At 45.5% G+C, this 14,498-nt stretch overlaps 1 protein-coding gene across 13 annotated transcripts in view; it reads left to right on the top strand.

The window, feature by feature from the left end:
• Positions 1 to 14,498, top strand: part of TSPAN18 (tetraspanin 18) — a 173,421-nt gene that overhangs the window by 126,530 nt on the left and 32,393 nt on the right. For 10 of the 13 annotated variants that reach the window (XM_043548768.1, XM_043548765.1, XM_043548769.1 and 7 more), the window contains one exon: positions 7,301 to 7,390. The gene's annotated coding sequence lies outside the window, so the exon portion shown is untranslated. Of the gene's footprint in view, positions 1 to 954; positions 1,018 to 2,877; positions 3,035 to 7,300; positions 7,391 to 14,498 lie in introns of those variants that run through there. The other 3 variants (XM_043548762.1, XM_043548763.1, XM_037900102.2) reach the window with 2 other exon arrangements.

Raw genomic sequence — 14,498 nt, forward strand, 5'->3', positions numbered from 1 at the left:
AAATTGCTCAGTATATCCCATGCTATGAATAGGAAGTTGGCATCTTACTACAGTGAGATATGTGTGATGATATTCAGAGCACTCCAACAACACGTAAAGAGCCAAAGATCTTTCTAAATAAGGCAATGTACGTGTTCTGTTTTTTCAGCTTTTTGTCTGATAGTTCTCCAAAGGATAGGCAATCTGCTTTATGGCTCCAACTAGCAACTCCTTGGCTCCAAGGCATGTGCTGTGTATTGCATGCAGGATACTACTGCTTAACAATTGGGCTGAATCATCAGTTAATTGTTATTGAGGTGAAGGTTTCATTGTGGAGTGCTGACGGTGGGTCAGTTAAACTTGGGAGATGGTTTGGTTCTGTTTGTTCTGATTATGGTAGTGCAAATAGACTGGAGTTAGAGAAACTTTGGAGATGTCCCTCTTGTTCTTTTTTGGGATTTGGGAGGGACACGACCACAGCCCTGTGTTCGCATGAATATGTTTTTGGGTCTACACAGCTTTCCATCACAATAGGTATTTGTTTTTACCTCCTCCTGATGAAACCATTAAAAACAAAGTGACCACCCTGTTCCGTAGCACTGTTCTGTATTAAAGCAGGTAACAAGAGCATGGGGTCCCAAAGCCCCTGCCAGAAAATGAGTCTGTTTATTGAGATTTTTTTCGGGGGAGGAGCGCAGAGGGCATTAACAAGTTGTGCTAGGCAGAAGAGTCTGTGACTCGTAGTGTACTCCCTTTTGATTGCCTGTTTGCCTTAAAAATCAATGATTTCGCCTCCTTCTGGCCTGAAAAGTATCAGGAAATTTAAGAGATTAAAATTCATGGTTTGTGGTACACAAGGTTGCCACAGCAACTGCCCTATGTATTTTTTTTTTTTTTGGATGGAATACTGCATCTTGCAAACAGTCATCAGCTCGGCAAGATACTGAGGCATTTACTCCAAACCAAAGAAGACTGAATCATTGGAAATTAGAGGGAAGGGGAGCAGAAGAGAGTGTCAAGGAGTCAGTCCCTATAAAAGTAAGATCTGTTTAGGCTAACAGAAGAAGTGGAAGAGCGTTTGTGTGTGATGTCAAGCGCTCTAAGTTTTGGGAGTCCCTAGGAAGCACACACAGCATTTCTGCACCAGAAGTACCTGGAATTATGATATGTCATGTCTTGTTGCCTTTAGAGCCGTTGGGTCAAATTCACTCCTGATGCAATTCTGGTAACTTGCACCCAGGGTGAATTTGGTCTGTTCTTGAAGGCCAACATTTTCTAACCTGGGTGCCCAAAGTTAGGATCTAAATCTATATTTAGATACCTAAATAGCCGTTTTCCATGAAAAGAAAATGTTCTCCAGAAAATGTAATGAATGGGCCAGATTGTTTCTCAAGGAAATGACAGAAACATCAGTGGGCCTGGGGCTGGCGTCAGTGTGGTCTGAGGGAGTAGGGTGCTGTACCGTATGTCAGTATCCCTGAGTTCTGTTCCTGATTCTACCATTAACCTGGCAAGACCTTTCCTCTCTCTTCGTCTGTTTGCTCATCAGTAAAATGGGGATAATGATATTTATCTTCTTTTGCAAGGCACTTTGACAGAGTGGGAGTAGCCTAAGGCTGTAAGCTTCCCTGCAAGGGCTGAATTGGGGAGATAACTAATTAAGGACTGGGTGATTGGGGGAGGTTTAGGTTGGATATTAGGAAAAACTTTTTCACTAGGAGAGTGGTGAAGCACTGGAATGCATTACCTAGGGAGGTGGTGGAATCTCCTTCCTTTGAGGGTTTAAGGTCAGGCTGGACAAAGCCCTGGCTGCGATGATTTAGTTGAGGATTGTACTAGATGACCTCCTGAGGTCCCTTCCAACCCTGATATTCTATGATTAACCAGTTAATAAGGGGATTCTGCTCATCAGTTAGGGATGGTTGAAAGTAGGTGGGGGGGAGGTGCGAGGAAAAGGAAGGGAAAAGAAACCAAGGATCTCAGAGGGGTGAGGTCTCCCCACTATCTCTCACCCTGTACCTAGGGAATAGGAATAGGGTGAAGCTTGGGGAAAGACTTGGGCTGTGGGGACAGAAAACTGCACAAGACTTTGTAAATAAAGCACACTGTGGTGAACGTACATAGGTGTGAGCACTGCTTGCAAAGCGAGATGCAGGGTGTGGTAAAGCATACCCTGTGAAAAGTCAGGGCTTGTCTGGGATATTCCCCTTCTGGTGTAGGAGAAAGGCCAGAAAGGAAAGTCACCCAGAAGGCACAGTGGAGTGGGCACCATGGAAGAACTTGTGCACTGGATAGTTGAACAGCAAAAGGAGTTACAGAAAAAACTCCAGGAATTTCAACAGACCCAGCAGCAGGGGAGACAGTTCTTGTTGTCCTGGCAAGTTGATTTTAGGCCAATCGCAGGTGCAACAACAGTTCTTGGAGAAGATGGTGTGCCCCCCAATAAGGAATGATAACAGAATGATGGGCATGGGACAGTGCAAAATGAGCCCAACAGATGACCCCGATGCCTTTTTGTTAATGTTTAAGAAGGTGACTTCAGCAGTGGGCTGGGAGAAGAGGGTATTGGCCTTCTGATTGACTTCCTACCTCTGGAGAGAAGCGTAAGCTAATTATATGGCTGAGTATGATGCTGTAAAGGTGGCCATTTTCAATGCTGCCAACCCCAAATGTTCAAAACTAATGTTAGGCTCCCCCAAAATCATGAGATTGGTTTTTAAATCATGAGATTATGTAAAATAATAGATCTGGTGTTCTTTGTATTTGCCTTCTGCTTTTTGAACCTTTAGGGTGCACTGGGGTCGCATTCTGAAGCTTTCTCCACAGCTGTGAGGGTTAGAAACATACTTTTTCTTTAAGAATGAAGACTGACATCATCACATTTCCATTTAATTGCAGGAGCTGGGGCTTTAAGAAAAACAATTATCAGGAGACTCATGACGAAATCATGAGAATTGGCAACACTGCAATTTTAGATGGGATGGGTCTGTCTGAAGAACAATATAGGCAGAAGCTTCAAGCTGTAGAAGACCTACTGTAAATAGAGCACACTATGGTGAGCCTATGCAGGAATGCTTATAAAGTGAGATGCAGGCTGTGGGAGCATGCTCTGTGACAACCACTTTGAGATCTTGGTGTGAAAAGTATTATGTAAGATTTTTGTAAGTATTGCTGTTGTTTATTAAACTCCACTCAACGCTTCCTAGCATAGTGCTTTGGAAACATAAAGCAAAAATTATACATATTATTTATATTCCAGAGCTGCTGCTATTTATTACACACACCCCTAAGTGTTTCAACCCAGCCCCTACTCTCCCTTCCCCATGTTCCCTAATGATTCAATCCAAATGATGGAACACTTGTGACCAAAGTTTCTGGGACAAGGCATACGTGGTCACTTTGTTGCAGAATTCTGACTTGATTAACAGTAGAAAGACAGAAACCAGAAGAGACCCAGGCCTGCTGAGCTGTTGCCCAGAATGCTGTGCTTGTGAAGGAAACAGTGAGAACAGCTTTAGTTGTACCTCAGTTTAAATTAAAATCATAGGGGGATTGGGGTGGTGTTTAATATTTAAGAAGAGTCTATCCGGTTAATGTTTTAAGGCATCCGTGTGCTCCTAGGGACCTCACAAAATTAGCTGTGCAGAGCAGTTAAATGCCATCAGGCAGTGCAGCAACTTCACTTGGCTTCAGTGTTGCAAGGGGAGGCAGTTGTCACAGGAAACGGGCCTTTATTATAGTGACATTAGTATTTTAATGCAACTAAAGAGGAGCTAGATTGACTGTAATTTAGTATCTAGTTCCATGGCCTTGTGCAGTCTTCTCAACGCTGCTCCACGGGGTCCAATTGTACTTACACAGTGCACTCTGGAATCTAATTGGATTTACATGCAGTAATGTTTTCCTATCACAGTGATGACTGCTATGTAAGAGCCATAAAATTCCAGTGCAATTAGTTATTTATACAGTGGCTACAGTTACAGGATTGTGAATGGGGCTGATGGCCCATGCAAGCGCCAATACCATCAAAATACCATATGGGTCACCTTTTTTTCGAAGCTTTCCTGTCAGGCAGAGTTAGTGAGGGTTTAAGATTAAACTGGGCCAGATCCACCAAAATATCTCCCCTTCCTTTTCCACCATAAAGACACTGACCTCTTGCAAACATCCAGAAGGCACATGACCCCTAGCTGCTGCCTGCCCCTCAAAGGGGCATGTGGACCTTGTGTGTGTATCCATTTCCCTACCTCCTGCACAGACAGCACATATGGTGCGGGGGACGGGGAAGGACTGGCAACACCTGGTTGAACTGATGATCTGCTGTATCAGGATGCCTTGTCACCATATGACCCAAAAGCCAATCACCTGGCCTTTAACCCTGCTCTATGAAGTGTCTAGGAATCTGTAGTATGGGAGGGGGCTCAGGGTAGGGGGTTGGGGTTCAGGAGGAGTGCAGCAGGAGGCTCGGGGCAGGGGGTTGGGGTGCAGGAGGGGTGTGGGGTGTGGCAAGGGTTTAGGGGCCTCAGGGAAGTAGGTTGGGGTGCGGGGTGCAGGAGGGGTTCGGGGTGTGGGCTCTGGCCCGGCGCCGCTTACCTTGAGCGGCTCTGGAGTGGCAGCGGCACACAGCGGAGCTAAGGCAGGCTCCTTGCCTGCCCTGGCCCCGTGCTGCTCCCAGAAGCAGCCAGCACCACGTTCCTGTGGCCCCTGGGGGAGGAGGGGGCAGAGGGCTCCACACGCTGCCCTTGCCTGCAGGTACCTCTCCTGAAGCGCCCATTGGCTGTGGTTCCCCAGCCCACTGTGCCCACCCCTGCCCACACACGCACACGGGGGCCGCAGGGACGTGGTGCCAGCTGCGTCCAGGAGCGGCGCAGGGCCAGGCCAAGCAGGGAGCCTGCCTTAACCCCGCAGCGCCACGGCAGGTGGCAATCCCGCGGGCCGAATCCAAAGCCCTGACAGGCCAGATTCGGCCTACAGGCCATAGTTTGCCCACCTCTGCCTTAATCAAAGACCCTTCCAGGGAACTGAGCTCAAAGCAAAGGTTTGGGGATGAGGAGGAAGCGGATCAGGAAAACTTGCTGCAGTGGTGTGTGGAGTTGTGTGACATGATAGGACAGTGTGTCGAATGTGTACGTGCTTACCAAGACGAGGCAGGGTGGCCTTGGGATCGAGCCTTCCAAACAAGGAGGCGTGGCATCATCCATAACTCTGACACTCCCTGTGTTTCTCCCAGAAACACTAATTAAATCTCTTCCTGCTTGAGTCTCAGGCCCCGTTAGGGTGACCAGATGTCCTGATTTTATAGGGACAGTCCCGATTTTGGGGGCTTTTTCTTATATAGGCACCTACTACCCCGCACCACCGTCCCGGTTTTTTACACTTGCTATCTGGTCACCCTAGGCCCTGTGGTTTTACACTTGCTGTAATTTGCCTTCATGACTAAATCATAGTGATTAACCTGAAAGAGTCTGTTTCACAGGGACTTCCTGCCCTTCCAGACCACAGAGTGAAGGTGGAGCCTGGCTCTTTTGTGTCATCTGTCACTTTCTTTCATCTCTAGTGCCACAGCACCTGCTGCTATCTACTGAAGCATCTCAGTTTTTCCTCTGTGTAATATTGTAATTCCTTTAAAATATTGTGATTTAAGAAAATATAAAATTTCCCCTCCCACGCAGGCCTCTGAAGACTTACAGCGGTGTAATTATATGCATCCGCAGCAGGAATAGGAATCCTATCAGTCTCATTATTTTCTTAATAATAGGGTTATATAGCATAGCAACATCTCCAAACTAAAAGTTAGAGCCATCTTCTCTGCCAAGCGGCACCTACCCCGTACTTCTGGCAACACATGGAGTGAGAGTGTGAAGAAATATGCCACTCAAATGGGCAACATTAAGGATGGAGCTTCGCAAGAAAAGAGAGAGAGTGTGTGTGTGAACCACTGAGGAACAGAGAGAGTGTGTGAAAGCAGAGGGAATAATGCAAAAGAATGTGAATATTAATTACATTTTAAAATGAATTTGCTTCAACCACATTGAGCCCCTTTTGTGTTCACTTTCCACAAGTATTAAATGATAGAGTTTTACTAGCAGAAACCTTCACAGGAGGCAAATCTCATGTACACAAGTATTTGTGGAAAACATATTTTAAATTTGCACATTTGAGTATGCACCTTCATCCAGTCAGGGAACAGGAAATAGCCCTGTATGATTTATCTGGCCACTCCCAGCTAAACAGCCCAGCTTGGGTTTAGAAAATCTGTGATCAAGCCACAGACTAAAAACAATTTTGAAAAGATTAATTTGAATTACAATGATGCCTAGAGGACCCGACTGAGGATCAGGGTCTTATTGCAGTAGGTGCTATCCAAACCGTTTTATAAAAGGCAACCCCTCCCACAAAGCGGCCACAGTCTCAGATTGTGACCAGATTAAACAAATGGATGCAACAGGTGAGAGGGTGAGCAGACAAAGAGGAAAGTAACTAGACTGTTTTCATAACTGTAGTCTCAGCTCACCCCCAGCTGTGCAAAAGATGTTTACTTACATTTGAACAATTAAGAGATTAGAGGAGTTGTGATCTGCTTCCAGATACTACTTGAGCAGAAATGAAAAGGTTAAATTCACTGAAGAAATTTGTTAATTGTGAATTATTTGCACAGCTCTAGTATGTCAGTCTGAGTGTCTGCGTCTGTCTGACTAGGTCTATGTCTTTCTGCATACACTTGTTTTTATAAGGCCTTTTATTCAAGTATCTCAAAGCATTTAACAATAATTAGTAGTATCATTTATGCCCCTTTTACAGATGGTGAAACTGAGGTACAGAGAAGTGAAATAATTTGCCCAAGTACGCATGAAAAGTCATTTCCAGAATCAAGGCTAGACCCCAGGAATCCCAATCTGCTTCTCTAACAACTAGACCACACTTAATACAGAGACATTCTACAGCTACTCCTCTGCCTCTTTCATTTTCTCAGTAAATAACCTGTAAAGTTATTGCAGATTAAAGTTTGCATAAATATCCTGTAAAATACTGAAATGCTGCTGTTGTTAAATCTAATACTGTAGTAGGGTGTGTGTGTGTGTGTGTGTAGATATATATATATATAGATACGTAGACATGGTCTGTGGATATTTAAACCACCCCGAAGAAATTGGATGCTTTTCAGGGTGCTAAAAGCTTTTCATTATTGCTAATGTGCACCAAATTAAGGACGCAATTAGACAAAGTGTATTAATCAGGATGGTATGTTTTTATAAATGGTTTATTCAACATAATTGTATTTTATTGACTGTTGCAGTAATTGAATATTTATTTCTTATAGGACAAGCTTGGCCAATAAAAGATACATGGAGTGCACCACTCATTAGAGGTCAGAAAAGAAATCGTGCTTGAAGCCTCAAGAGCTACATAGGTGAAGTTTTTAAATTACTCTTCTGCAATCCAATAGGCTTTCTCCAGCATCTATTATGTATGTGTCTGCTGTTCTTCCGAGAGGAATATTTCTGTTCTCATAAGAGAGCTTCATGGGAGGTACGAACAGGTTATAGTGTGTTTTCTTGGTGAGAGATTCAGTAGTCATAGGGCTGGATTCCCGAACTAAATCCAGCCCACTTCGTGCTACTAAGGTGGCATAAATGGGCTGGATCCAGGTAACAGAGAATTCCTATGTCAACGGGGAACTCCCTGCTGGTGCAGTGTGCTGAATCCAGTCGCTGTGCCTTTGGGCCTGCCTGCCTCCCTCCCTCCCTCCTCCAGATACACCCACACACCTGGGTAAAGGGGGTATGCCTGGCCTGTTGTTGGGGTAGGGATATGTTGGAGCTACCCTATACTACATCAGTCCTCCACTGATATAAAGTCCTTATCCTACCTTAGAGCTGCCTAGAAGCAACTCCAAGAGGCATCCAAGCCAGGGCTGGTTCTGGGAATTGGGGCACTGGCTCAGGAGAGAAACTGGCCCATAATGTCCAATTCCCTTTAAAGGCTGAACGGCAACAGGAACAGGCTTGCAATATTCATTCCTGAGCTGCTGTTACACTTCAATATTTGTAGTCTCATAACACCCAGAGGGCACAATCAGTATCAAGACACCATTGTGCTGGGTGCTGCACAAGCATATATGAAGGCAGAGGGCATACATGCTGCAGGGAGCTTACGATCTAAGGAGACAAGTGACACATGAAGAGTGGAGGACAGAGGGACTGATTTGTAGTTATATAGATACAACTGTAGTTTTTAAACGGAGTTCAAATATGTAAAATAGGTGTGAATTCTCAGGTACACCTTAAGCCATCAGTAATAGGCTAATTTTTATTGGAGTCAGAGCAGATGAGATTCTTGAGGAGGAATTTGAAAGGAGGGGAAGAGTGGCCTTATGGAACAGTTCAAGGAGGGTATTCATGCTTGAGGAAGGTACAGAGATGTCTGCACAAGATGGGTGCACAAGGCACGGGACAATGTGATAAGAGATGAGAAGAGAAGCAGGGAGAAATCAAGTTCCGAAGGACCTTAAGATGAGTGCACATACTTGAATTTATTTGAAGTAGTGAAACAGAGGGCGCCAGTAGAGGGATTAATGAGTGGAATGATCTACTAAATGATCTGTGCACGTGTGTTTTGAATGGACTTGCGGGGACGATGTGGAAGTTACAGTAATCAAGGCTGAAGATGATGAAGGCCTGAATAAGAATTCTGATGGGTTGGCAGATCTTAGAGATGTTATGGAGGAAGAAACAGCCGGAAGATTTGGATGTGGCCTGGATCTTCTGGGCAAGAGAGAATCATAGAATCACAGAGTTGGAAGGGACCTCAGGAGGTCATCTAGTCCAACCCCCTGCCCAGAGCAGGACCAATCCCAACTAAATCATCCCAGCCAGGGCTTTGTCAAGCCTGACCTTAAAAACTTCTAAGGAAGGGGATTCCACCACCTCCCTAGGTAACGCATTCCAGTGTTTTACCACCCTCCTAGTGAAAATTTTTTTCCTAATATCCAACCTAAACCACCCCCACTGCAACTTGAGACCATTACTCCTTGTCCTGTCATCTGCTATCACTGAGAATAGTCTAGATCCATCCTCTTTGGATCCAGGTAGTTAACCTCTTTCAGGTAGTTACCTCTTTCAGGTAGTTAAAAGCAGCTATCAAATCCCCCCTCATTCTTCGCTTCTGTAGACTAAACAATCCCAGTTCCCTCAGCCTCTCCTCATAACTCATGTGTTCCAGTCCCCTAATCATTTTTGTTGCCCTTCACTGGACTCTCTCCAATTTCTCCACATCCTTCTTGTAGTGTGGGGCCCAAAACTGGACACAGTACTCCAGATGAGGCCTCACCAATGTCGAATAGAGAGAAACGATCACGTCCCTTGATCTGCTGGCAATGACCCTACATATACACCCCAAAATGCCATTGGCCTTCTTGGCAACAAGGGCACACTGTTGACTCATATCCAGCTTCTCGTCCACTGTCACCTCTAGGTCCTTCTCTGTAGAACTGCTGCCTAGCCATTCGGTCCCTAGTCTGTAGCGATGCATTGGATTCTTCCGTCAAGAGCGCAAAGTCGAAGCTGAACACCAGACTACAGACATGAGTGATAGGGAGGATTGTGACAGTGAATGGGAGTGTGGAGGGAGATTTTCAGAGGAAGAGATAAGGAGCTGACTTTTGGTCATGCTGAAGTTTAAGGTGGTGGCTAGACATGCAAGAAGAGATGTGTGAGAGAGAGAGGGAGGTGTGGAGTTGGAGGGAGGGAGATGGAACAAATTTCAGTATTTCAAATGCAGTGCATTTTTGTCTAAGGTTATTATAACACCTGGGGCACGTCTCCTGGCTAGTCTGCTTCTTTGTGAGCTTCACCACCACATTATAAGATACAATTCGTAGAGGGGGAGACAGGAAAAAAAAGTAGCACGCACATAAAAGTAAAACACTTGGAAACCATGAATGAAGGCAAAAGTGTCATGTAAATGGGAGAGTTGGAGTTTGGACAAATTAAGGAAAGTGTCTCTTATACACTGACGTTTGGACCTCTGTCTGTTGCTTAATTAGAGGGTCATGTAATATGAACCCCTCTCCCATCCCGCAGAACTAAACCTGTTGTATATTTAGGACACTGAAGACATTTCTATGGGGTATAGTAAAACATGGGGCCAGATTCTGACTGCATTGGTGTAAATTTGGAATAATTCAAAATGCATTGTGTGTGATTAAAAAATTAATGACTTTCAGTGAATCAGAACTACCCTTAGTAATTTAATATCAGTGATTTTATCTTAGGAACCTGTAATCAATTATCTTCTACTAAAAGCCTCTGCTTCAGTCAATATACAGTAGTTGTCATTAAAAAGTCAGCAATTACCACATGGAGTGATCAGAAATCCCTCACTTACTTAAGTACAGCACAGTACAGCAGATACCACTGTGTTGTAACTCTGGGTATGTGCAGAGGCTCAAAATTCAGTGGTGTGTTCTCTGGTGACACAAACCAGTTGTACACACATCTCACCTGTCTGGATAAACCAGGATTATGGTTGATTTACATGGCTGGAGCATTCCAAGCAGACAAGGCACCCTGGAGTTTTTAATGGTGAGCTCTTTTCAGATTGGTATCTGTAATAGAGATTTGAAAGGGCTCTGTAAGTGAGAGTTTGAGGCTCTCTGCAAACTGCAGGTTGTAGAACTGCAACCTGAACCCACCTCTGATCCTTTCACAAATCTGTTCAGTAGGGTGATGGTGTCTGCATTGCATTGATCTCAAGTGACAGACAGACATGATGGCTCTGATATATTCTGTTCATGGCTTCACCAGCAGAGACCTTGCATTGTTGCTGCTGATTTGTATGTGTTTGAACATGAGTTGAAGGATTTTTTGAATTTTTAAAGTCACAGTGTGTCTGTTCCCCATCTTGCAGCAGTGCCAAGTTGGCCCTCTTGTTTTTTGTTGTTTTGCTTTGTCTGTAAAGCCAGGTGGAATTGAATACTTGCAGAGGTGAGTTCAGAGCCCAGACTTGGCATCAGCTCTGAGGGTATTGGCTGCCTTAGTCAAACTAGAAAATAACCACCTGTCAGAGCTCAGTCACTAAACATTTTTGCTGCCGTTGGCTGACTTCATGTGACAGCCGTCCCTGGCAGTCATGTTTTCAAGTCTTGAATACTCATTAGATATGGAGTCTGGCTGCCCTACTCAGCAACAAATGCTATCGCATGCAGAACGGGCATAAATATATTAGGAGCAAGGTATGGAATTGTCCATTTAGGTTTAAAAGAAGAATAAGCTAGATCCTTGGCTGTAATAAATCAGCAGATCTCTGAAGAATTCACTTCTTGGGCAGTAGGTAAATATAGATGGGGAAAGTGAGACAGGGAGGTGGTGTGGCTTATGCAAGTCTATTCCACATGTCAATATTAGAACTGGCATTAGACTCAGGAGTTCCTGGTTCCAGTCCTGTGCTTAGACCACTAGGCTGTGCTTCTGATGGGGTCTGTGCTGTGACAGAGATGTTTGTAGAGTGGCTGTGGCTACAATACAGCTAGGTTTGATATCCCCCTTATCTCTTTTTCTTCTGGAGTCGTCATAATTTAGAGGACATAGGTAGGCATTGAACTTGCAGGGTATTAAAGGGTTCCCTGGTAATTTTCAGGGCCTGCATGATGTGGTGATGATTCTTCATAACTTGTGTCACAGCATCATGACTTTGTGTTGTGATGTGTACTCCAGGGTGCCATTCAGTCTGGGGGCTGCTGAAGCACCAATGTCCTGTGGCAGGATAGCAGATCTGTCTAATCTATCCCTCATGTGGCCCTTACCACCATAAGATCAGAGTACATGGTTCAAGAGAATTGAAAGCTTACTTTCTTTCCTCATGAACCTAAGAATTCCCCTACTACCTTTCCTCCTACACTGCCCAAGAACACCTCTTCCCATGATATCTGGTGTAAGGGCTCTAACTCCCCTGGGAATCTTAAACCTCACCCCTGCAACCTTAGATGACCCACATGGACAGCTATCTTTATCCCTGCCCTCTCTTCCCCCCCCCCCCACACACACACTTGTTCTCGGGATTAAGCCATTATTGTGCTAGGTGGTAAAAGGTCTCCATGGTCCTGAGGGGAGCATTGTTGATCTTAATAACTGGGTAGATGTTCGCATCCCCTGGCACAGATTGGTACGGTATTTTCAGTTTTCCCGTCAGTATGGAATTGGATAAATACTCCTCTGTCAATGTCATGAAATGCATCCATAAGGACAGCCAGAAAAGAGATGGAAAAGAGTTTGGGAGCCGGCGTGCAATCTTGTTTGGTGCCACTGATGACTGGAAAGGGGTCTGATATCTCACCATTTCCACTACTCTGGCCATCATCCCACCACGGACGGACCGAATGGCAGAAATAACATTTCGCAGAGCATCCAAAGATGAACAATAGAGTCCAGAGTCCCTCACAATTCACAAAGTCAAAAGCTTTAGCTAAGTCAATGAACCCCACGTTGAAGTTTTGCTACCTAGGGAATATGTGGTCACAGAATGCTACAATTGATGAGATTACCAATTACACAGCTACGGCCCAGCTCTGCATTTGGAATGCTGTCACACCTCCTATGGAATGGTAGGGGTGTTAAAATAAGTACTAAGCTAAATGTCTATCGGGCAGTCATGCTTACAACATGTTGCCACCACATTAGGAAACTTGATCAGTTCCATGTGCACTGTCTTTGGTCTGTTTGCAGGGTCAAATGATAGAACAAGACTGGCAATATCTAAATCCTTAATTGTTGTTGGATGTCTGGCATCCAAAGCATGTTCATCAACCTAGCTGAGCTTTTGTCTGGATCTCATTCCTGTGGCTGACTCAAGAATACCTCAGGCCATATTTCCTGGTCAGCTAAAGTAAGGCACCCGGTCTCGTGGTAGCCGGTACAAACAATATAAAGACACACTGACGTCAAACTTGAAAGTGTCTCAAGTTGACCCAAGCAACTGAGAAGCAACAGCCCATGACAGAGCAAGATGGCATCAGGTCTCCATTAACGGCTTTGAAGCAAGGCCCATTAGCGCTTTATGGATAGCACAATGCAAAGAATACAACAGCCTGCAGCGGACGCAGGCAATCTTGTCTGTCCCACACGTAACTGTGTTCGCAGTTCTTGCGCTGGTCTAACCTTGCATATACGTGTTCACCTATAGCAGCTGCTGCATCCTTGTACGGCACAACTGATGTGAGGCTCTGTCAAGTCATTGTTGGGTGGAAGAGTCACTTTCCATAGCAGTCAGTAGATCAGTCTTTTAAGAAATACATAGCCCCTGATTTTCAGGGCCCCCACAGCTTCTGTGTGTTGCTCAAGCAGCACAAAGAGGCTATAATGCTAACTTAACTGGTCTCCTGAAGATTCTCTCCCTGTAGGGGAAATCCCAGGGTGGTACAGAGCCACATGCATAGCAGGAATCCATAGCACCTTTGCTTTTTCAGGCATGCACGTGTGTATGTATATACGTACGTGTGAGAGTACGCTGCGGAAACCCCTGTTCTACTACAAAGACACAGGAAGGGACTAGTTTAATTTTTTTAAGTAGTCAGATGCTGTGCAGCAAACGAAAACACTATGAACTCTGTTGTTTACCTGAGGCAGCCCCTTGCTGGGAGAGCAGCCCGTCAAGGGCTTCTCTGAGCAGCTTTGCTATAGCAAATCAGTTACCATGGTCACGGAGGGAAGGACCATGGTGCGACAATACAGCAGCTTCAAGTTGTGTGGATTAGTAAAAACAACGAGGGAGCGAAAGGACAGGATTTATCGGGGTGCTCGGTGATGTACCCACCTATGTGGAGACACAGTCACCTTGTCACACTGTAAGACACTGGTCCCCAAACTGTGGGGCATGCCCCCCTGTGAGAAATGTTCAGGGGACACGATGAGGCCAGCCGCTGGGGGAGCAGGAAGGGAGCCCCACCCAGCCCTGCTCTGCCCCCAGCTCTGCTCCGACCCAGCCGCAGCTTGGGCCCCAGCCATGGCCCTGCTCCCAGCCCTGACCATGGGCTGCGCTCCCAGCCCAGGTTCCAACCATGGCCCCCTCCTCACCATGGCTCCTGACTGCAGTTCCTGGTGGGTGGGGAGGCAGACAGGTTCCATTACGTATTTGGGGATCACTTCTGTAAGCTCTTTGGGGCAGGCGTGGTCTTCCTCTGTGTTCTAACAGCATAAGGGAGCCTTGGTTGGGCCTCTAGGTGCTGCAGTGTAAATGCGAAATTACTGCCAGGGGAGCTTGCAATCTACTTCACACATGGAGTTGCACAACCAATTCAGCTGCGTTTGTATTTTCCTTTACGAACAAATCCTGCCACATCTGTATCCATGGGCTGTTCCTGCAATAGGACTGTGCAGGATAGCATGTGGGACTATGGCAGGACTTCAGTGGAACTATGGCAATCTACGCTAACAGAGAATAAGGCCCTCTGCTCCCAGCCTGAGTAAATAGGCTGTAGGAAGGAATCAGTGGATGCCAGATCAGTTACTGCTGGTCTGTGAATC

The sequence above is a fragment of the Chelonia mydas genome, chromosome 6 (genome assembly GCF_015237465.2).
Source record: "Chelonia mydas isolate rCheMyd1 chromosome 6, rCheMyd1.pri.v2, whole genome shotgun sequence".
NCBI lineage: Eukaryota > Metazoa > Chordata > Testudines > Cheloniidae > Chelonia > Chelonia mydas.